The 22,718-nt window shown below is 37.8% G+C and overlaps 1 pseudogene; it reads right to left on the bottom strand.

Annotated features, from left to right (window-relative positions):
- Positions 1-4,586: 4,586 nt before the first annotated feature.
- LOC143559102 (3-oxoacyl-[acyl-carrier-protein] synthase II, chloroplastic-like) overlaps positions 4,587-22,718 on the bottom strand; it is a 38,201-nt pseudogene continuing 20,069 nt past the window's right edge.

The following is a 22,718-nucleotide window of genomic DNA, read 5'->3' on the forward strand; positions in this document are numbered from 1 at the left end:
TCCGAGTGATATGGAAAAGTTCGAGGAGTAACTTCAACAGGAACCACGACGTTAGTTGGAAGATTATTGACATTTTCTACTTCATCAGAATTAGGTGTTCATTGAACCAAATATACAATCACATCATTGTGATCCTCACCATCATCATCAAAGGATGGTGTAGTCGATGTATCTTCAGAACGTTCATCAACATCTGGTGCCGGGTAATAGTGAAAAGTGGAACTTCTTGTGATGAAATTTATTCAATAAACCCTTCACCCAAATGTTGTTGAAATAACAGTGTGGCGACTTCATCAGAGATTTCGTCTTCAGGAAATGAGAAACAACTCCACAGGCTGTCATAATCCAATATCCACGAATCACCCTTTCATAGTGTTGGAGTAGCATAACGTTGACAATCAACATATTTCACTTGCACAATTCGGTTAATGCTAGGTAAAAATTCTCGCAACAAAGAAACCCTCCACGGACTTAGCACCAAATTTACCATTAGAATCAAGAACGGTACATTGTGATCCAAATGGTTCAAGCCACTTCAAATTCGGTTTTCGTCGATTAAGCAGCTTGAAACAAGTTTTGTCGTAATTCCTTACCGTTAGAACGTGGTTGAGAGTATAACAAGCCGAGGCAACTGCTTCTAACCAAAAGCTTACTGGTAGTTTAGAGTCAGCCAACATAGCCCTTGCCGTCTCAATCAAAGTCCTATTCTTTCGTTCAACGACCCCATTCTGTTATGGAGTATAAGAAGCACTGAATTCATGCAAAATTCCATGCTTATCACAGTATTGAAGCATTCGGTTGTTCCTTAATTCAGTACCATTGTATCTTTTGATTCTCCTGATTGGCAGATTATATAGCATCTCGAGTTTCTTGAATAGGATCATTAAACTGTCGAAGGTTTCATCTTTCGACTCAAGAAACATCACCCACAAGAAGTGTGAGTAAACATCAGTAACCACCAAGCAATAGAGTTCCACGACGATACTCTTAACATTCACGGGACCAAATAAATCCATGTGGATTCTATCGAAAGGTAAGATGATTGAGTTGAGAGACTTCGTCGGGTGAGACTTCTTCTTTTGTTTTCCCTTCTTACAACTCAAACAATTGGTACTCTAATGAACCCTTTGACGTTTACTCCTACAAAAACCAGGTTGTGAACAAGAAAGTTCATCTTAAGAATGTTGATGTAACCCATCTGTCGATGCCATAACACAGATTCCTATTCTGATGCCTTGGTGACAAAACACTGAACGGTGCCCTGAGTCATTGATGACACACCCATATTTAGAACATATATATCGTTCTCCTGTGGTATTTCATCAACACCCATTCGTCCAGTATCTCGAATCTTGGCTTTTTGAATCAAACATCCTTGATTTCCCGCAAACCCCACATAACCTCCCCGAATAGATTTGACATTCTTCAGTAAATGGAGAGTTCCAGTCATGTGTCGAAAGTCTCCACATTACATAATCCAACGTGAGTCATTAGATCTTGGAAGCCATTACAAAAGTTATGCGGTTAGTGAAACAAGAAAACCCAAGCCTTCTTGGTCTTGGGTTGTTTCATTTTTTCATATAAAACATCTTCAAAATCATCATACTCTAAATTAGTTAACGGCTCAACAGATGAACATGAACTAGATGAAACAGACTTAACAACTTGTTCAATAGGTTATTTAACATTTTCGTCTTTTATTTTACCATTTACCACCCAGTTCTGCCGAGCATAACCTGATATCTTATAAAAACTATCATTAATTATCTTCATATTTGAAGATTCACCAACCTCAAAATTAATTTTGATTGGTTCTTTCTCCACAACCCGTTTTAAAATATGTTTGGGTGCAAATGTGGGTCTCACAGAAGTAGGACTCACATATGGTTTCTTGTTTACGACGGGCTATTTGTCTTGGGAATGAGAGAATCGTTTTGGGCATAAGTAAAACAAATGTCCTTCCTCATTACAACAATAACATTTTCTCATGTCAACAAACTTGTTAACTGGTGGAACCTGATCTCTTCCCTGTCTCTCTCAGCCTTAAGTCTATAAAACTCATCATTAGATTGTTTTCTAAAGATGGCCTCTTTATGTTCCTTAGAGGACTCATCTTTAACAAAAACAATATTTTGAACACCATTTTTCGGTTTTAAAGACTCTTTGTTAAATCCAGTGGATTTAACCTCTTTGAACCGAATACCTTTTCTTTTATAGTAAAAACTGGTTTTAGCAAATTTAAAATTTTGATTACCAGTTTTATCACTTGATTGAATTTTATATTTTGCCTCAGAAAGCACATATTCTGCATCTTGGAAACCCACCTTGCTCTCACACTCAGAACTGTGAGAGGACTTAACAGCTTGCCCTTCACACGAAGGAGATGATGAACTATCATTATGTGACAAACCAGTCACCACATATTGGCCTTGAAGAACCTTTCAGGTTCTTTTGGAACATAAGATCTCTAGATAGGAGGGGGTACAAAATGATATTTCGAATCATCCTTTGGAACAATATGATCAAGTACATATAATGAGAGGGAATAACTTTTTAGTTTAGTTTCAACTCTTTTAGTTTCGATTTTAATTAGTTGAAGTTCTCTTTTAAGTTCCACTTTCTCATCGATATGCCTATTAATGGCAATCTGTTTGTCCTCAACCGTGTGTTTGGGCATAGAATTTGTTTTCTCATCTTGTAGGATATTCACCCACAAGTTTTTCTCACACGTTTGAAGCTTGTCATATGCTTCATTTACATTTTGATAATCATGAAACATTTTATTGTAGTCGGTTATTAATGAGTTATAAGAAATTCTTTTTCATCATACGAATCACAAATATGTTTAACCTCTTGAGTAGAAAATACATGTCCATCCATGTTAGCATGATGATTGGGTTCGTTTGGAACATCTTCATTTCTCACTTCAGCAACTGTCGCTTGAACAACTTCAGCTGGCACAGTTGCTTCACTCATTCCTCAATCTTTGTTGCCTCTTAAATTTCATCAGATTTTGTAGTCTCATCTTCATCATCAACTCCAAAACAATTTTTCCATGAGGCACTTCTTCTCCATTAAACCAAACTACAAAACTTTCAAAACATCAGGTGGCAAAAATGATTGAAAAAATTCATTTGGAATCGAATAAAAACTCTTAGGAGATTCTGTCTCCTCAAGACCACTTGACATTTCCTCAGTGTTTATCTCCTCTTGATCATCACATGTTCCATCACACTCAGTCTATTCACCATCATTAAGATTAGCTGCTATGATCCCATCCTCTTCATCAGCATCTTCAACATCATTTTCCACATCTTCCATTCCTTCACCTGTATTTACAAACTCTACCTGTTTCCAGCTTGTTGATCCTCACCAATTACCTCTGCTAAATTTGCCCTGGGAACGATAAAGTTCCAGCTGAAACCTTCATCCAGTTGTGTGTGACATGCTTTTAATGACAAGATCTCGGGTTTCTTTGATGATTCAGCTGGTGTAGGAGAGCTTTGATGATAAATGGCTTGTCTATTATAGTCTCTACCAAATGGATTAGGACTATCTTCAACAACTTATTTGTTAGTCCATTCCTTCTTGAATTCCCTTTCTCCTTACATTGAAAATATCAGACCTTTGACTTGTCAAATACTTCTTTTGAAGTCGTCCCATCAAGACAATTCTTTCTGGTAGCTTCCCTAAATATTTGAGCTCTTCTAACAACACAAGCCATGCATCAACGGATATCCAACATCTCCATCTCTTCTGGATCGATTTGATTATAATCCTCCTTTGTCATGTTATAGTATACAACTCGCCCGACTATTAAACATTCATATGACTCAAGGACAGATCCTAGAAAAGCCATATGTTCTTGAACATTCTCTGTCGTAATTCCATTGATGTTCTTGATGTTAACAGCTATGTTGCATTGCATAACATCGGATGATGGACTCATAGATTTTGAGGATTGATTAGAAGAAGAGTTGGTTCCAATGTAAGTGCTTGTGTAGTGTGGTATGTTGGTTGGTTGAAATTGACTTGGTTGTGAACTACCACAGCTACTGTTAGTGACAAAAGAAGTTTGGATTTTTGTGCTAGGAGCCACCACACATTGTGATGAATTAAAATATAACCTGGTATCTTGAGTTACTCCTGTACTATTCATTTTCTGCTTCTTGCGGACTTCGAGTTCTTGGACTTCTAATTTTTCAATGAATCGAGCTATAGTCAATCTAGCTTATGCAATCAAGTTTGACTGTTGAATCATGATGAATTTCTCCCATTCATCAGATAGAGAATCAGCAAGTTTATCAATATAGTCATACTCTTGCTTCTCAATACCCAATCTCTTCATTTCATTAACCAGATAGCAATACCTCTCGATTAATTGTGCCATTGTTTCTACTTTGACTATTGTGAAGATGGCAAATTCCTTCCTCAATAGAGCCATTTTAGACTTTCCTCATATCTAGATTCTCTCTGTCCTTGTTAAGTAAAGCTTCCCAAATCCAGTAACACGAGCAAGTGTCCTGTAACAGTTGGGAAATCTGGGACTTAATAGATTGTTGAAAGAGATTCATCATTTTCTTTTCTCAAAGAAATCTGGCTCTAGTAGCCTTAGAAATTTGGGATAAACAATAGTTGGTACCATTTTCGTTACGTGTAATGATGTAATCCACTTCGACCGCTTCCCATGCTTCGTACTTAACAGCTTGCACATATGTCTCAAATTTATCGGCCCAACTCGGATAATCCTCCATTCCCAAAAGCTTATGTGGCTTAGTAGACGTGTCCATCTCATTCTCTAGATTGATGTTTTGAAGTATTGCCGAAGGTTGTGACACGAAAGCATTTATTTCCTCTATAATTGCACGTCAATCAAAAAAATCAACAGATACAACGTATATGTTTTGTTAACGGGTAAGTAAATAAGGCGTATAAGTATTAAGAACGTGTAAGTCTCTTAAACGCTGTACAAACGTTATATGGCGTATAAGTCTTATACATTATTAATAGACTTATACATTTGATTACTTATACCCTTTAACATGAACTTATACGTATATCACACTTATACGGAGAATGATCTTATACGAAGAACAATCTTATACGGAGAACCGATTTTAGACGGAGAACAATCTTATACAGAGGTACTGACTTATACGTGTATAATCAGAACATATACGCTGATGTCACTGTGAACTGAACATGATCTCAAACATGAACAATCTTATTGAATTTGATGTTTTGACTCTTGCAGAAATGATCACCATGTGTTTACGAACATGAATATGAGGTTGAATTTGATTTTGAACCACAATTGTGTGTTTAATTGAAGAAATAAGTTTCGTTGGTATCTTTGATTTGCAAATTGACAAATTTAAACGAGTTGATAGCACTTGAAAGACCGGTTGCCAGATCATAAGATGCCATCGTATACGTGTAGGTGCAATACGATACGGACTGAATACATTGTGTTACTATACTAAGATATAAAGCGGAAACATAATAGCTAAGGAATCAAACACATATCAACTCAATTTAATTATCACTATTTTTATATAACAATGTCAGAGTACAAGTGATAAGATTTTATGTCCAAAAGATTCCAAAGATTACAAAATATAACAACATCAAACCTATTTATACATGAACACCTATGGCCGTATAAGTAATGCAGCGTATAAGACTTATATGCCGTATAAGTCTTATACATGGGCATACTTATACGCCCTTAACATATGACTCTAAAAATTCAGCTCATTTAACTATACAAGACCTAGAATTAGACATTTTGCACTAACAATGGCGAGGATGAAGCTGGTAAGAGTACCGACACCACGGCTGGAGGGAACGAAGCTGAGATGACCGAGGCAGGAAAAGGTGTGGCAGCAAAGGAGGAGGCTGCAATGGTGGGCAATGAAGGATGATGAGACTAGGCTTGAGCCCACTATTTTATTTGTTTGTGTTTTTGAATGTTTGATGGTTTGTAACAAGTCAATAGATAAATAAGGTGAAGGATCTATGATCCTTTTATTGGGGGAGCAAAGGTGGATGGATCCTCTATTTTTGAGGATGAAGCGCTTGATGCTCGTTCTTTATCTTTCCTGCACTTTATGAACTATTAGTAGCGCTTGTTAAACCGGGTGGAGGGTGCATGTTTATATGGTGAAATCCGGGTTAATGATTTTGGTAAATCTAGGTGATTTTAATAATAAATCTAATATTTTGACTATTGGCTGATTGTTTATCATTATAAATCGTAATTGTAATAGTTTAGTTTCATGAATTTTTAAAGATAAATTATCCTTGTAAAAATATATTAAGGATCTTGGATCCTTGAATATAATGATTTCCAAATATACAATTTGAAAGAGAATAATTTGATAAGTAAAGATCATACCATAAGGTTTGATTAGACATAAGTTACCACATCTACTTCCATGATGCTTGTAGATAGACTTTGGATACCTAATGCATATATCTTATGATTTTAAATCAACTAGTCATATGAACTTGGGTTAAACCCAAGAAACTAGGGACAAGTCCAACAAACTGGGGACAAGCCCAACCAAACTGGGGACAAGTCCAACAAACTGGGGACAAGCCCAACCAAACTGGGGACAAGTCCAACAAACTGGGGACAAGCCCAAAAAAAACAAAGGACAAGCCCAACAAACTGGGGAGAAGTCCAAATTAGACAAGCCTAAAGATTCGGATGTTAAACTGGGGTCTTGCACAAACCGGGATCTAGCCTAAACGTAAGTGACGTGAAAATGCCAAAATCGTAGCTAACTTGAAAATGTTACAAACCTTGTGTTTGGTATGTCCACTATTAATTCGTAGGATCCTCCATATAGCCGAAAGCAATGAAACTGTCAGCCACTAAGAGTGTGTTGGTCCCATTGCCCCAAATTATACTTTGGATAGCATGCGCTACGGGCGAGAGTGTCAAAACTCTAAATCATGAGAAAGGTGAAAACCTTTAATCCTAAGAAGGTATAATCACGGGGATTATACCTTAAACATGGGAGAGAGGAGGCCAACCCCTTGACCGTTGAATTCCCTATTGAAATGTGGTCTTCATAAACTTAAAGCTTGGCAAAATAAATATTAAGGATATCGGTTCCTTTGGTTAGTAATAAAAATCTGAAATGAATAAATGATAAGATAAGATTTTACCAACTTTAGGATCCTTGATCCTTTAAGGATCATTGATCCTGATTATATGAAGTATTTCTTAATATGGATGGCATTCCAGGCTCTTGGTTGGCAGTCACCTTCCATGGTTAACAGGTGGTATGCCCCTTTTCCTGCTTCTAATTCAATCAAGTAGGGCCCTTCGCACTTAGGTGCAAGCTTTCCATCTGCAGGATTAGTTGTATTTTGGAAAGCCTTCCTTATGAACAAATCTCCTTCCTGAAATCTTCAGATCATGATGTTCTTGTTATATGCCACAGCTATCCTTGGTAGATATGCAGCCATTCTTATCTTTGCTTAAGTCTCTAAGCTCATCAACAGTGTCTAGATCTTGGATAAGACTTTCATTGTTCGCCTGTTGATCACGGATGCTTGTTCTGGCAGTAGGAACCACCATTTATGTAAGGATCATGGCTTTTTCTCCAAACACCAATAAGAAGGATGTTGACCTGTTGCATTCTTGGGTGTTGTTCTATTAGCCCAAAGAACGTATGTAAGTTCCTTAGCCCACTTGCCTTTCTTGGATCCAGCTTCTTCAAGTTGTTGATGATGATTTTGTTACTTGACTCTGCTTGAACATTGGCTTGAGGATGAATTGGCATAGAAGTGACACACTTGATGCCCCAACTGTCACAAAAGCTAGTAGTTGATTTCCCAATAAACTAGGATCCATTGTCAAAAATAATTTCAGATTGGATACCAAATATAGTTATAATATTTCTTTTAATGAAGGATATAACTTCCCTTTCACAGCCTTGAATAAATGCTTCTTCTTTCAATCCATTTTGAGAAGTAATCCGTAATGGCAAGCATGAAGAATTTTCCACCTGGTGCTTTGGGTAGCATGCCTACAATATCCATTCCCCATTTCATGAAAGGCCATGAAGAAAAGATATGATACATAGGTTATGATGGTTGATGAAGAATGTTGTCATGTCTTTGACAAGCATCACATTTCCTTGAATACTCCACAACATCCTTCTTCATTGTTGGCCAGAAGTAACATGTCCTAAGTATTCTAGAAAACAATGCTCTACCCCCCTCTATGGTTACAACAGTCACCTTCATGGAAGTCTTTAAGCACTTCTTGTATTTCTAGATATTCAATGCATCTCAAGTAGGGACCTGAAAGAGATTTTATACATACTGTATATCGTAAAATTATAAATTGTGATACCTTAACTCTGAAAGCTTTGGGATTTTCCCCATTAGGGATTTCTCCATCTTTGAGGAATTTCTTAAATGGAAGGATCTAGGATCCTACTTCAAGACAGGAGAAAGGTCCTTATGTTCTTCGGGACAATCTGTTGTTACCTCCATGCTTCCTATCACCCAATTGCTGGAGAAAGTATGTGAATAATGGGTATCTTTATGTAATATGGGATCTTCAAAGATGATGCTAGGTTTGTTAAGGCATCTGCCCCAACATTCTCCTCTCTTGGTACCTGAATTATACTAAACATTTCGAAGAATTTGCTAATTCCTTCACAATTTTTAAATATTTGATCATATTTTCACCTTTTACAGTATAAGAACCGTTAAAGTGGTTAGTTATTAATAAAGAGTCTATGTAAACCCGAAGACACATGATCCTCATTTGTTTAGCTAAAAGTAAACATGCAATAAGTGCTTCATATTCTGCTCCGTTGTAGGTAGCTTGGAACTCACAGGCTATAAATTGGGGTATTATGTCCCCCTGTGGCAATTTTAGTAGTATGCCCAGTCATGTTCCTCTCATATCAGCTTCCTTTTGCATGTCACTACTGAAATCAACCACAAAGTTTACAAGCGCTTGTGATTTGATGGTTATTCTGGGCTTACACTATATATCATAGGCACTGAGCTTCACATTCTGCTTGGCCATTCTACACTACAACAAAAAGGGTTTTTTTAGTACGCACAAAAGCCTCCTAAAATGCTATTTTATAAGACCTTTCTTTAATAGGACCCACGAGAAAAGCGTTTCATGTAAAGGGGTCGTAATAAGTCTCGGAAATCAAACAGTGTCCAGATATCCCAAATAAGATTATGAATCAAGTTTTATGGTCGCATAAAATATCCATTAACAACCCAAAAAGCGTCCTGATAAAAACATATTAGAACACTTTTACAATGTTTTTACATGTGCTTACCTAATCACTAGTACAAAAAAAGTGAGAAACTATTACATTTTTCAATCAAATATGGCGGAAAAATCAACCGCCTTAAAAGACAAATAAAAACATAGCTAGAACAGAAAAAGTGAGCAAATAAACAACATATCCAAACAATGAGCCATTTTAAAAATAGCTATAACAACTAAAGCATCCATCTTGACCATTAGTCTAAATTATTCATTTTTAAAACATACATATTATTAAAGCATTCAGTTTAACACAAATAAAAACAATTATCTAAAAACCTCTATGACTTCGTGCAACCACCTTTATCAGCCACAAACCTTCAATAGAACTGGCGTAAGCTAGAATTCTTTGCCACTGATCAAAACACAAAAAAATGTTTGTTAGTCACCATTTAAGATTAATATAAAGCAAGATCCCCTTGTTAAAATCAGGAAATAATTTGAAATAAATAAGTCATAATAGAGTCAACATATTATACAAAGCCCATTGGTGCTAATAAAAAACCCGTAATGATATGTGTGATATGTGTTGTCATAAGCCCTTTAGTGCTCGTAGGCCTTGAGGTCAAATGAACGACAGGTCAAAGTGGATGAATTTGTCAAAGTGACTTAACCATCCGTGTAATTAACTCTCAATACAATAAAATCCCGAGGGCCAAGTCTCACTCTCAAGTGTACTAAACAAATAATTTATAGAAAATGAAAAAAAATTAACACTTATAAAAGAGTAGAATACTAATATACTGACATTCATCCATCCTCATAATCCTTGTCATCACACAATGACATAAACAAATTATTACCTGTACAGTTGCAACGGCTTCTACAGCTCCATCTATTCCGAGAAGGTGACGGATCATCGATTTTGTAGAGTTCACTCGCAACTGCAAAATGTTAAAAAAAAATTATAATATCGTAAAAAAAACAAACGCATATTTCTCCGTTTGGTTTGGTACCTCTTTGTTTTGGCCAAAACAATGAAGAAGAGCTTGGTATTCCTTGAGGTCACCGGCAGGTGTTGATGTAGCATGCGCATTTATGTAGTTCACATCCTCCCTGCTCACCCCAGCCCGCAACAATGCTTTCTCTATGCGTAAAATCACACCGGTACCTAATGATAAACATAAACACATTAATCACATGCTTCATCTTCATTTCCTTTATAAACCAACCAACAAAAGAATATACATACCTTGAGGATGAGGCTCGGTCATAAGCATCAAAAGTGAGGCTTCCACCCAAAAACTCAGCATAGATTGAAGCACTCTTTCTCTATGCAAATAAACAAACTGTTCATTAGCATCCAGCGGGAGTGAAAGAAAGAAACACTAACTATTAATTAATATCCACCACCTTAGCATGCTCAAGTTCTTCCAGCAATAGAACTCTAGCTCCTTCTCCCATAACAAACCCATCACACCCTTGTTTGAACCATGGATTTTCATCAAATAGTTTCATTTAAATGATATACTACAACAAGTAAAGTGAGTATTACCGAATCCCATGGTCGGGACGCTTTTGCAAGGCTATTGTTTCTCTCAGATAGAGCCCTGCATGCCATAAATCCTCTCAATCCTACATCAGTAAGTATCGATTACGTTAACAAACAAACGAACAACTTGCACTAAAAAACTAATAATAATAATACAAATTACCTATAGGTAAATTGACAGTATCCAAGCCACCACAAAGCATCATGTCCTGCCACATTCTCTACACTGTCAGATAACTAAACGTAAATAAAGATCTTCAACTGACTGGTAAAAACAATCTCACTTATAGCTTCACCTCTGATGATGTGATTGGCTGCATTCAGTATACAAAAGTTGCTCGTTGCACACGCTGTAGAGATAGAAAAGTTCGGACCCATCCATCCCTGAAGCTCACGCAATGTTATTCAAATGATAAGTTAAACGCTTGAAAGATTTTAAAAAACCCATTCATCTAAATCTCACCAGATCCATGGCCAGCATTGCAGATCCCATATTAGTAATGGCAAAGGGTACACAGAACGGATTCATCTTCCTATACGAGACCTGTAACATTTCGGGTTTTCCGTTCCCTTTCGGTTTTGTAATCATTACCCGACCCGGGTTCGGGTTCGGGTATTTTCAATGAAGTGCGTATTTGTTTAATATTTTATTTACTTATATTTTTTATTAAATTGATTATAACTTTGAACATCGTACAAAATCAAACCCAAACAACTTTATTAACCACTCTTGCACCACCCCATAGATCAAGAACTAATTTGTTAAATACTTTCTTTCCCCCTCTTTCTTCCTCTCCCACCGTCGACAAGACCTCCCACCCCCACCCCCACCCTACATTTCTTGAACCATAATTTTTGAGCTAAATCTTGCAAGTTGATCTTACCAAATCATCTAACAACCTAAAACGCGTCTACCAAAAGTCTATTCATGGTAATTGATTAACTAGGACAGATAATTGATTCGTAATCGCGATCATAACAAACTGCGATCTAGCTGGCCTCTAAAACACTATATAAACGCAGCCATAAATCAATTAATTGACACCACACCATCCTTACTTCAAGCCGAACCTAATTCCTAAGTTAATTGGCACGTACGCTGTCGTTAAGATCCAACTCTAAGGTGTCATTAACATTTAATCCTTTTCCATCTCAGGTAATTGATATGTGCATTAAGTTCGTTTTCCAGCGATTAAAAATTGCCCTAAATCAACTTTAACAAACAATGAACAGTTTAATCAATTTGATTGGCTAAAGTTTATGTTGAGTTTGGGGTATTTCTTTCTTTTTATACATAACATATAGACCGGTTTCATTAACAAGTTTAAGCACCAGCCCAATGGCTGGTGCGTTATGTGTAAAACCCACTAATCCGGTTAGGGCGCGGGTTCGAACCCTTCCTGACCCGTTTTTTTTTATTTTTTTATTATTTTATTTTATTTTTATTCCTTTTGTTTAAATTTTGAGTTTTCTTTATTAATCCACAAACAAAGGGTATGATAAATAAAATAATGATCTCCTCCACCACTCGCCTAACGATCTGAAAAATATTAGATCTTCAAATATTTTTTTTTCGTTTAACTTTCCCGTCTATATACATATACATACATATAATATGCTTATTTACTATCAACAATTAGTTTTTTTTCCTTCTTTTTATTCAAACATAAATGCAAATTTTATACCCAGATTATTTATTTATTTAGTTTAATAAACCTAAAGTGTAGTAATAATTAATAATAATAATAATAATAATAAGAACAAGAATAATAACATTAATAAATATAATAGTAACCCTATCGAATCTGAAAACCCGTCATAGATCTTTATATTTCGATATGATTATATTTAATTCGTTTTGTCATTGATAACTAGGAATATTTGTCGGCGAATCTCGAGGAGCTCGACCATTTTCATCCTAGTTATATTTATTATCTCGTCTTTACTAAATCCACTTGTCAAGGTAAGTAAATTCACATCCCCCTTTTTACCGCTTTACAATTTTGAGGGCGTTATGAGTTCAAAATTAACTTATTGTTTTCACTACAATTCCGTTTTATGAATAATTGTAATTGCTCGATTAGTTGTCATGTGCGAATATGACTATGTGTTTACTTTATGTTGCTTGGTACCTCATCCTCATCCTCATCATCATTAGTATGATCATACGCCATCGGAGTAAACCATTATCAATGCGATTCGGTTGAAAAGACAGCTTTTATTTATTGTTATACTAGTTGTAGTGATTTACAATTATCGCATGGAATTGTTTTTTACTTATTATATATACTCAAAAACTGTGATTTACTTGCTCAACTTTATGTTGACAAAAAAATATGTATTTTCACGCATGACGCAGGTATCTTTATCGGGTGAATCAGGTATCGGAAGTTAGATGGTACCTTAGGTTGCTTGATGAATGAAGAACACTTTTGTCTTAAGTTATTTATGTTTTAAATATTTCATTGTAACGGTATTATTTTAAGACAATGTTTGTGCTTTTGAAATTTGATATACGAATGAATAATTTAGATATTGACACGTGTATTTTACTTAGTGTCTTATGAGCTATGATACAATCAACGTAGCGCCCCGACATGTTCAGCCGTAGGTTGGGGTGTGACAGATTGGTATCAGAGCCGAAGGCTATAAGATAGGTGGTTAGACGTGACGACCTAGTAGCATGCTTAGGGTCCCTATACGTGTTCCTATACGTGCACCCTACTTGTTTAAATTTTTATACATAGCTTATCATATTTATATTATTCATCTATACAATTGTACACAAAAGCACATACCTAATCCGAGGCTATGTCTCACTCTCAAAATTGTTTGCAAAAACATTAGGACGATTTTTAAAAAAAATGGGAAATTCCTTAAGAAATTCCGCCTTTTCAGTCCCCTCTCCTTGAGGAAGATTCGTGTGACGGATATGTACTAAACCGTAAGAGTGACACACATGTTTACCGAACACTTGACACTAAGGCTTGCGAGCCTAAGGAAGTGCAATGCATCTAAATCTCAATCAACCGCGAGACCTGATTGCCTTCCTCGAGTGTTCGGTAAGGGTGTGAAACTTATTAAGGCAAAGCATATCACACCAAACGAAACTGAATCTACTACCCTCATAGTATCAAATGTGGTCATGTGACGATCACACTCTTAAATTTATAACCGAATTCACGGTGATTCGTGGCTAAACTCGGTTTTTCCCGTATTGTGTTTTCTTGAACGGATGGATGAAGTATGTAAATATGGGGTGATCCCGAATTACTTCAATCGTTAAACTCAGAACCCCCCCCCCCCCTTAATTCGATTTTAAATGATTTTATTTAAGTTTTCAATGTTTTTCATTTTGTTGGAAGGACTCATGGTGGTTCATGAAGCCCTAACCAACAAATGAATCTATTTACATTTTAAGATATATTTTCATAATATTAAATATATATATATATATATTGACAAGACTTGTATAATCACAACTTTCCCTAAGTAATGAAATTCTCAACCTCAAACACAATCCCAATCTCAATGCGCGATTACTATATTTCGACAATTTCTATACTTGCGACATTTACCCGAGTCTTACCAATTTTACACCTTTTACCCACCCCTACAGTATGTCTTCTCACCTCATCAACCGTAACCGTCGCACCGGCACCTCTGGCCGCAGCATGTCGTCCCGCATTGCTAAGGGCATCGTGAAAGCCCTCCCAACGATCATCTCTCAATTGCAAATTGTGAATGCTCCTACATCATCCACAACTCTGAACCCAATTGCTTGCTACATCAAGAAATTCAAGGGTGCTAACCTGCCCGAATACTTCGGTATCGACGGTGATACCATTATCCTCCAGTGGTTTGAAGAAATGAAGAGCGTGCTCCTCCATTGTAAATGTCCAGAGGACAAGAAAACCACTTACGCCTAAAGTGTACTTAAGAAGAATGCCCTCAGCTAGTGGAACGGTGCGAAGCGCACGCTTGGCGCCGAGGTTGCCATGGCCTTTCCATGGGATGACCTCAAGAAACTCATGCTCAAGAAGTTTTGCCTGAAACATGAGCTTTACAAGTTGGAAGAGGAATTTTGGAATTTGAAACAAGAAAGTGGTAATGACACCGTCTACAACGATCGTTTCCATGACCTGAGCCTTCTCATCCCCCACATGGTCACTCCCCTTGAACGTGCCATCGACAAGTACATCTCGGGTTTGCCTATGCAAATCCAAGATTCGATTCTAAGTCGTGACCCTCAAACCCTCCATGATGCCATCACCTTAGCTGGTACCCTCACCGATAACCACGTTAAGGCCGGGACCTTGACGCAGAAGAGTTCTACGAAACCCAATGATGAGCCCACACCTGAGCCCACTAAGGAATCTAAGCCTAAATCCTCTAAGCCCGAATCCTCCAAGTATAATAACCACAACAACTCATCCCACTACCGCAACAACAAGAGAAAGCCCAACTCCCAAAATTATGTCTTAGCCCAACCACAAGCACCTCCCAAAAAGAAGCCCTGCACCGGCCCACACCCGTATTGCAACACATGCCAACGCCCCCACCCGGCCCAAGACACTTGTCGGGTGTGCACCAATTGCCACCGATTCGGCCACCTCACCAAATACTGTCGAGAAGCACCTCGTGTGCAAGCCGCTCCCTCGCTGTTCGCACCGACAAACCAACCCAAGCGAGCCATCCCTCGTGCTTCAATCATTATCCCCGTTAGGGCTCCCATATCACCTTCGCAGCGTGTGTCCTGGACTCACCCAAGTTCACCAAGCATATGTTGCACCACAACCTTAATACACCTCCTAAGTCTACCAAGTGCAAATTTATCAACCCCAAGTACCCCAACTCATGGCTCCTCCAAGTCTTCAAGTTCAACCCATGGTCATGCAAGCCTATCAAGCTCCAACACCCTAAGCTTCGACCTCTCAAACCCAAGCACCTCGAGGAACTCAAGGACAAGCTTTCACCATCAATGTTCATCAAGCCTGAAACTCGAATGACATGGTGAATGGTACTATTTGATTCGGGAGCCGATAGAAGCTTTATTTCCTATTATATTGAATACATACTTGATGTGCCCCGTAGTAAATTATCTAAGCCCTTTACGGTAGAGATAGCAAACGGTAGTTCAATCACTCTTGACTCCGTCATTCAAAATTGCACGATTACTCTCAATGGGCAAAAGTTTTCTATCGACCATATCTATATGGAAATGGGAAGCTTCGACATTATCATTGGTATGGATTGGCTCTTTCTCCACCATGCCAAAGTTTTATGTTACGAGAAACTTATTCGAATCCCTATTGATAGGGGGTGATTCTAAACGGTCGCGGTGAATGACCCTTCTCAAAGCTAAACCTCATGTCGTGTCTCGAAGCCCAACGTTACTTACGCAAGAAGTATGTCGCCTTTTTAGCCCATGTCACCACAAAATCCGGTGAAGAAAACAAACTTTCAGACATCCCGTTTGTCTGCGATTTCCCCGAAGTCTTTCCCGATGACGTTTCCGGACTCCCTCCAATTCGTTAAATGGAGTTCCATATTGATTTTGTACCCGGAGAAAACCCCATAGCCAAATCACCTTACCGTCTTGAACCTTCCGAGATGCAAGAACTCTCTAACCAAATCCAAGAACTCACGGAAAAGGATTTTATTCGCCCGAGTTCATTTCCATGGGGCTCACCCGTCTTGTTTGTTAAGAAGAAAGACGGTACTCTTCGTATGTGTATCGATTATCGTGAACTCAACAAGCTTACTATCAAGAATCGTTATCCCCTTCCGCGTATTGATGATCTTTTCGATCAACTCCAAGAAGCCGCATGTTTCTCTAAGATTGATCTCCGTTCGGGTTATCACCAACTCCGTGTCCACGAAGATGACATACACAAGACCACCTTCCGTACTCGTTATGGCCACTTTAAGTTCCGAGTTATGCATTTTGGGTTGACTAATGCTCATGTCGTTTTCATGGACCTTATGAATCGTGTTTGTAAACCATACCTCGACAAATTCGTGATTGTTTACATCGACGATATCATAATATACTCTAAACCCGAGACCGAACACAAAGACCATTTGCGCGCCATTCTCGACTTGTTACGAAAGGAACAACTTTATGCTAAGTTCTCCAAATGAGAATTTTGGCTAAAGAAAGTTCAATTCTTGAGCCACATCATTAACGACAAGGGTATTCACGTTGATCCTGCTAAAATTGAGGCCGTTAAAAATTGGATGACCCCGTTATCTCCAACGGAGGTTCGTTCATTTCTTGGTTTAGCGGGGTATTACCGTCGTTTTATCCGCAACTTTTCGAAGATTGATTCACCCCTTACCGCACTAACCCACAAAGGGAAGGTTTACGAATGGGGTTCCGATCAAGAGGAAGCTTTTCAAACTCGTAAGGACATGCTTTGCAATGCTCCAATCCTTTCTCTTCCCGAGGGCAACGATGATTTTGTTGTCTTTTGTGACGCTTCTATTCAAGGTCTTGGTTGTGTTCTTATGCAACGAGACAAGGTCATTGCTTACGCTTCGGGTCAACTCAAGGTACACGAGAAAAATTACATGACGCATGACCTCAAACTTGGCGTGGTTGTGTTCGCCTTGAAAATTTGGAGACACTACCTTTACGGCATGAAATGTTTGGTCTTCACCGACCATAAAAGTTTACAACACATTTTCGACCAAAAGGACCTCAATATGAGACAAAGACGATGGGTCGAATTGTTAAGCGATTATGATTGCGAAATCCTACCACCCCGGGAAAGCGAATGTCGTGGCCGGTGCTCTTAGTAATAAGAGTCATGTTAAATCCATCTTGCTCCATTATGTCACCATCCAATCTGGCCTCCAATACCGCATCTTCGACGGACAACACGTCTCCGTCAGCCAGGGTAACTTACACGACGAGATGTCGTGTGGCGCTGAACTCCAACTTGAAACCAAACGTAATGGCTTACTCTATTATTTGGACCGTTTATGGGTTCCCGATCGTGACTATCTTCGCATATTCATCCTTGATGAAGCTCATAAGTCACGATAATCTATTTATCCCGGTGCGGATAAAATGTATGCCGATCTTCGTTCCATGTTTTGGTGGACGGGAATAAAGAAGGATATCGCGCTGCATGTATCTAAATGCCTCACTTGCTCAAAGGTTAAAGCCGAGCATCAAAAGCCATTTGGTTTGCTCGAGAAACCTCCGATCCTCGTTTGGAAATGGGAAGACATAGCCATAGATTTCGTTACTAAACTCCCCACTACTCAAAGCCGCAATGATAGTATTTGGGTAACTGTCGATCGTTTGACCAAGTCAGCTCATTTCATACCGTTCAGTGAAAAGTCCTCCGTAAGCGAATTAGCCCGACTCTATGTCAAGAACATCATTTGCCGCAATGGAACGCCGTTGACCATTATCTCTGATCGTTATGGTCGGTTTACCTCTCATTTTTGGAAATCGTTGCAAACCGCCTTGGGTACCCGTATCGATCTAAGCACCGTTTATCACCCACCAACGGATGGTCAATCCGAGCGAACGATCCAAACTCTCAATGACATGCTCCGCTCTTGCATACTAGACTTTGGTGGAAATTGGGATACTCACTTACCACTTGTGGAGTTTTCCTACCATAATAGTTTTCACACTAGTATTGGCATGGGACCCTTTGAAATTCTCTATGGCCAAAAATGTAGTTCTCCGATTGTAGGAACGAGGTTGGTCAATCACAAATCACCGGTCCCGAGCTTGTTCAAAAAACTTCTGATCGAATTGCTCTTATTCGTCAAAATCTTCTTGCCGCTCGTAGCCGTCAAAAGAGCTATGCCGATAAGCTCCGTAAACCCCTCAAGTTCATTGTTCGTGATTAAGTTCTCCTTAAAGTATCTCCTTAAAAAGGGGTAGTTCGTTTTGGAAAAAGGAATAAATTATCTCCTCGTTTTGTTGGCCCGTTTGAGATCGTTGAAAGGGTTGGCAAAGTTGCGTGTCATCTCAATATACCCGATGAGCTTTCCAATGTTCACCCAACTTTTCATGCTTCCAATATCAAGAAGTGCTTAGTCGAGGGGAACCTTCACATACCCCTCTACCAGGTCCGAATTGATGAATCTTTGCGCGTTGTCGAGAAACCTATTGAAATTGTGGATCATATGGACAAATAAACCTAGCGTAGCCGTATTCCACTTGTCAAAGTTCGTTGGGTCTCTAAACGTGGTCCCGAGTTCACTTGGGAACGTAAAGACCAAATGGAGTCCAAGTACCCGCACCTCTTCATTACGACTTAATTTCTAATTTCGGGACGAAATTTCCTTATGTAGTGAATCCTGTAACATTTCAGGTTTTCCGTTCCCTTTCGGTTTTGTAATCATTACCCGACCCGGGTTCGGGTATTTTATTAATGAAGTGCGTATTTATTTAATATTTTATTTACTTATTTGTTTTTATTTAATTGATTATAACTTAGAACATCGTACAAAATCAACCCCAAACTACTTTATTAACCACTCTTGCACCACCACCATAGATCAAGGACTAATTTGTAAAATACTTTCTTTCCCCCTCTTTCTTCCTCTCCCACCGTCGACAAGCCACCCCCCCCCCCCAGTTCTTTAACCATAATTTTCAGGCTAAATCAAGCAAAATGATCTTACCAAATCATCAAACAACCTAAAATGTGTCTACCGACAGTCTATTCATGGTAATTGATTAACTAGGATAGCTAATTGATTCGTAATCGCGATCATAACAAACCGCTCTCTAGCTGGTCTTTAAAACACTTTATAAACGCAGCCATAAACCAATTACTTGACACCACACCATCCTTACTTCAAGACAACCCTAATCCGTAAGTTAATTGGCACGTACACTGTTGTTAAGATCCAATTTCACTACCTATTTGAGGGGCAACCCTAAGGTGTCATTAACCTTTAATCCGTTGCCGTCTCAGGTAATTGACATGTGCATTCAGTTCGTTTTCCAGTGATTATCAATTTCCTAAATCAACTTTAACCAACAATGAACATTTTAATCAATTTGATCGGCTAGGGTTTATGTTGAGTTTTGGGTATTTCTTTCTGTTTATACATAACATATAAACCCGGTTTCATTAACAAGTGTAAGAACCAGCCAATGGCTGGTGCATTATGTGTAAAGCCCACAAAGCCAGTCAGGGAGCGGGTTCGAACCCTCCCTGACCCGTTTTGTTTTATTTTTTTTATTATTTTATTTTTTTTATTCATTTTGTTTAAATTTTGAATTTTTTGTATTAATCCACAAACAAAGGGTATGATAAATAAATAATGATCTCCTCCACCACTCGCCTAACGATCTTCTAATATTTTTTTTTTGTTTAACTTTCACGTCTATATACATATACATACATATAATACACTTATTTACTATCAACAATTAGTTTTTTATTTTATTTTTTTTCCTTCGTTTTATTTAAACATAAATGCAAATTTTATACCCAAATTATTTATTTATTTAGTTTAACAAACATAAAGTGTAGTAATAATTAATAATAATAACAACAACAACATAAATAAAATTTATAAATATAATAGTAACCCTATCGAATCTCAAAACCCGTCATAGATCTTTATATTTCGTTATGATTATATTTAATTGGTGTTGTCATTGACAACTAGGAATATTTGTCGGCGAATCTCGAGGAGCTCGACCGTTTTCATCCTAGTTCTTTTTTCTCATCTTTACGAAATCCACTTGTCAAGGTAAGTAAATTCACATCCCCCTTTTTTACCGCTTTACAATTTTGGGGGAGTTATGCGTTCAAAATCAACTTATTGTTTTCAAAAAAATTCTGTTATATGCATAATTGTAATTGCTCGACTATGTGATTACTTTATGTTGGTTGGTACCTCATCCTCATCCTTGTTAGTATGATCATACGCCGTTGGAGTAAATCGTTACCAATGCGATTCGATTGAAAATATAACTTTTATTTATTGTTATACTAGTTGTAGTGATTTACAATTATCGCATGGAATTATCTTTTACTTATTATATATACTCAAAAACTGTGGTTTACTTGCTCAACTTTATTTTGTGTAACATCCTAAAATTTCGTATTTAATAAAGAAAGTCGCGTTTAGTTATTGGGCTTAAATAATTAATTAGTATTAATTATAGATAATGGACATAGACTAATTAAGATGGATCAAGGGTAATGGGCCTTAAGTCCATGGGTTTTAAGGGATATAAATACCCCTTAAACAACCGTTAAACCCTAAACCATCTTTCCTTCCATCTTATTCTCTAACATACACACCTACACACATATACGCGGCTGTGAGATTGAGCGAAGTTAGGGATCGATTATACGCTAGTTCAAGAAGATCTTTATTACACGAGATAAATACAAGATCGATAGCCCGAGCTCGTAGAGGTATGTCGTTTACCTTTAAAGTTTACGTTTTTATAAGCGTTTAGTCTCTAAACTTAGAACGAGAATGGATCGGTATGAACGAAATTTAAAGATGTAAACTTGATGATAAAACAAACCTAATGAACTCGTAAACATAACCGGCTCGTTTAGGATGAACCGTAGTTATGTTATTAAACGTTTTAAAGCCTAAAGGTCCAAACTTATTGTCTTTCCAGGCCAAGTTTTACCTGAAAATGACCATGGGACTGTTCGCGGGGAGAGTTAACAGCATATCGGAGGGTTACCGGCTGAAACGGGGGTGGTTATGGAGGTTAAGGTCAAACAGGGGCTGCTACTGGGCAACTTCGCCTACAGCTAATCCCTGCATAAGTTCTCCTCGATGAGAACTTCGTTAAGTTGTAAGTTCGCCTAGATGTGAACTTCCCTAAGCTGTAAGTTCGCCAGATGTGAACTTCGCTAAGTTGTAAGTTCGCCTAGATGAGAACTTCGCTAGTTATAAGTTCGTCAAGCTATAACTTCGCCTGAGCTAAGTTCACTGGATGCTTAATTTCGCCAAGATTAAGTTCGCTTGTATACAAGTTCGCCACTTTGAACTTCGCCTAATACAAGTTTGAAAATGTTAAATTCGCTTGATATTAAGCTCGCCAAAAGTTAAGCTCGACCCCAGCCAGGGGCTCTGCCCTCTTGGACCCTGCTAGGGGATGTGTGCATACTCGATGTGGATGTTAATACACTTACCTTAAATGGTAAGTGTATGTCTTGATATATATGTATGTATGCCTGACAGTACGTGAACGACCTTTGGGAATTGCATGTACTGTTAAGGCAGGAATAGTGTAGTATGTATGATATGTTTATATGAATATGGATGTATGTACAATTATGTTGTGTATAGTATTAAACGTATTGATATGATAATGAAAGGTAAGGTAAGGTTAAAGAGTTGCATACCCTAATAATATATGCGAAGGTTAAAGGGTTGCATACCCTAATAATATATGCGAAGGTTAAAGGGTTGCATACCCTAATAATATATGCGAAGGATAAAGGGTTGCATACCCTAATAATATATGCGAAGGTTATAGGGCATAATGCTCTTTAAAACGTAAGGTAAGTATATGAAAGAAAGAAAGTGCGAAGGTAAGTAAGTATATTATAAACGAAAGTATGAAAGTATGTAGTTATGTATGTATTGTATTATGTTTGATTAACTAGACCTCACTCAGCGTAGCTGACTTTTAGTATGCACCCAGGTTAACAGATTGAGGCAGCTGGTTTGAGATGGACACATGGCAGAAGGATAAGAGTCTGGCATCTGAAGACTAATGATGTTTTAATTTTAATACTTTAATGTTGAAAGACAAAGGATGTTTTGAGACAAGTTATGAATTATGTAATGTTTTATGAAAGTTTTATATTCCGCGCAAAGTTTTAATTAACTCTGATATTTAGAACTGTGTTTATGAGTAAATCCAACACCAAAGTAGGGCTACCGGTA

This window comes from Bidens hawaiensis, unplaced genomic scaffold (genome assembly GCF_021521415.1).
Source record: "Bidens hawaiensis isolate Kalapana, Puna unplaced genomic scaffold, B.hawaiensis_p1.1 tig00001088_1, whole genome shotgun sequence".
Classification (NCBI taxonomy): Eukaryota; Viridiplantae; Streptophyta; class Magnoliopsida; order Asterales; family Asteraceae; genus Bidens; species Bidens hawaiensis.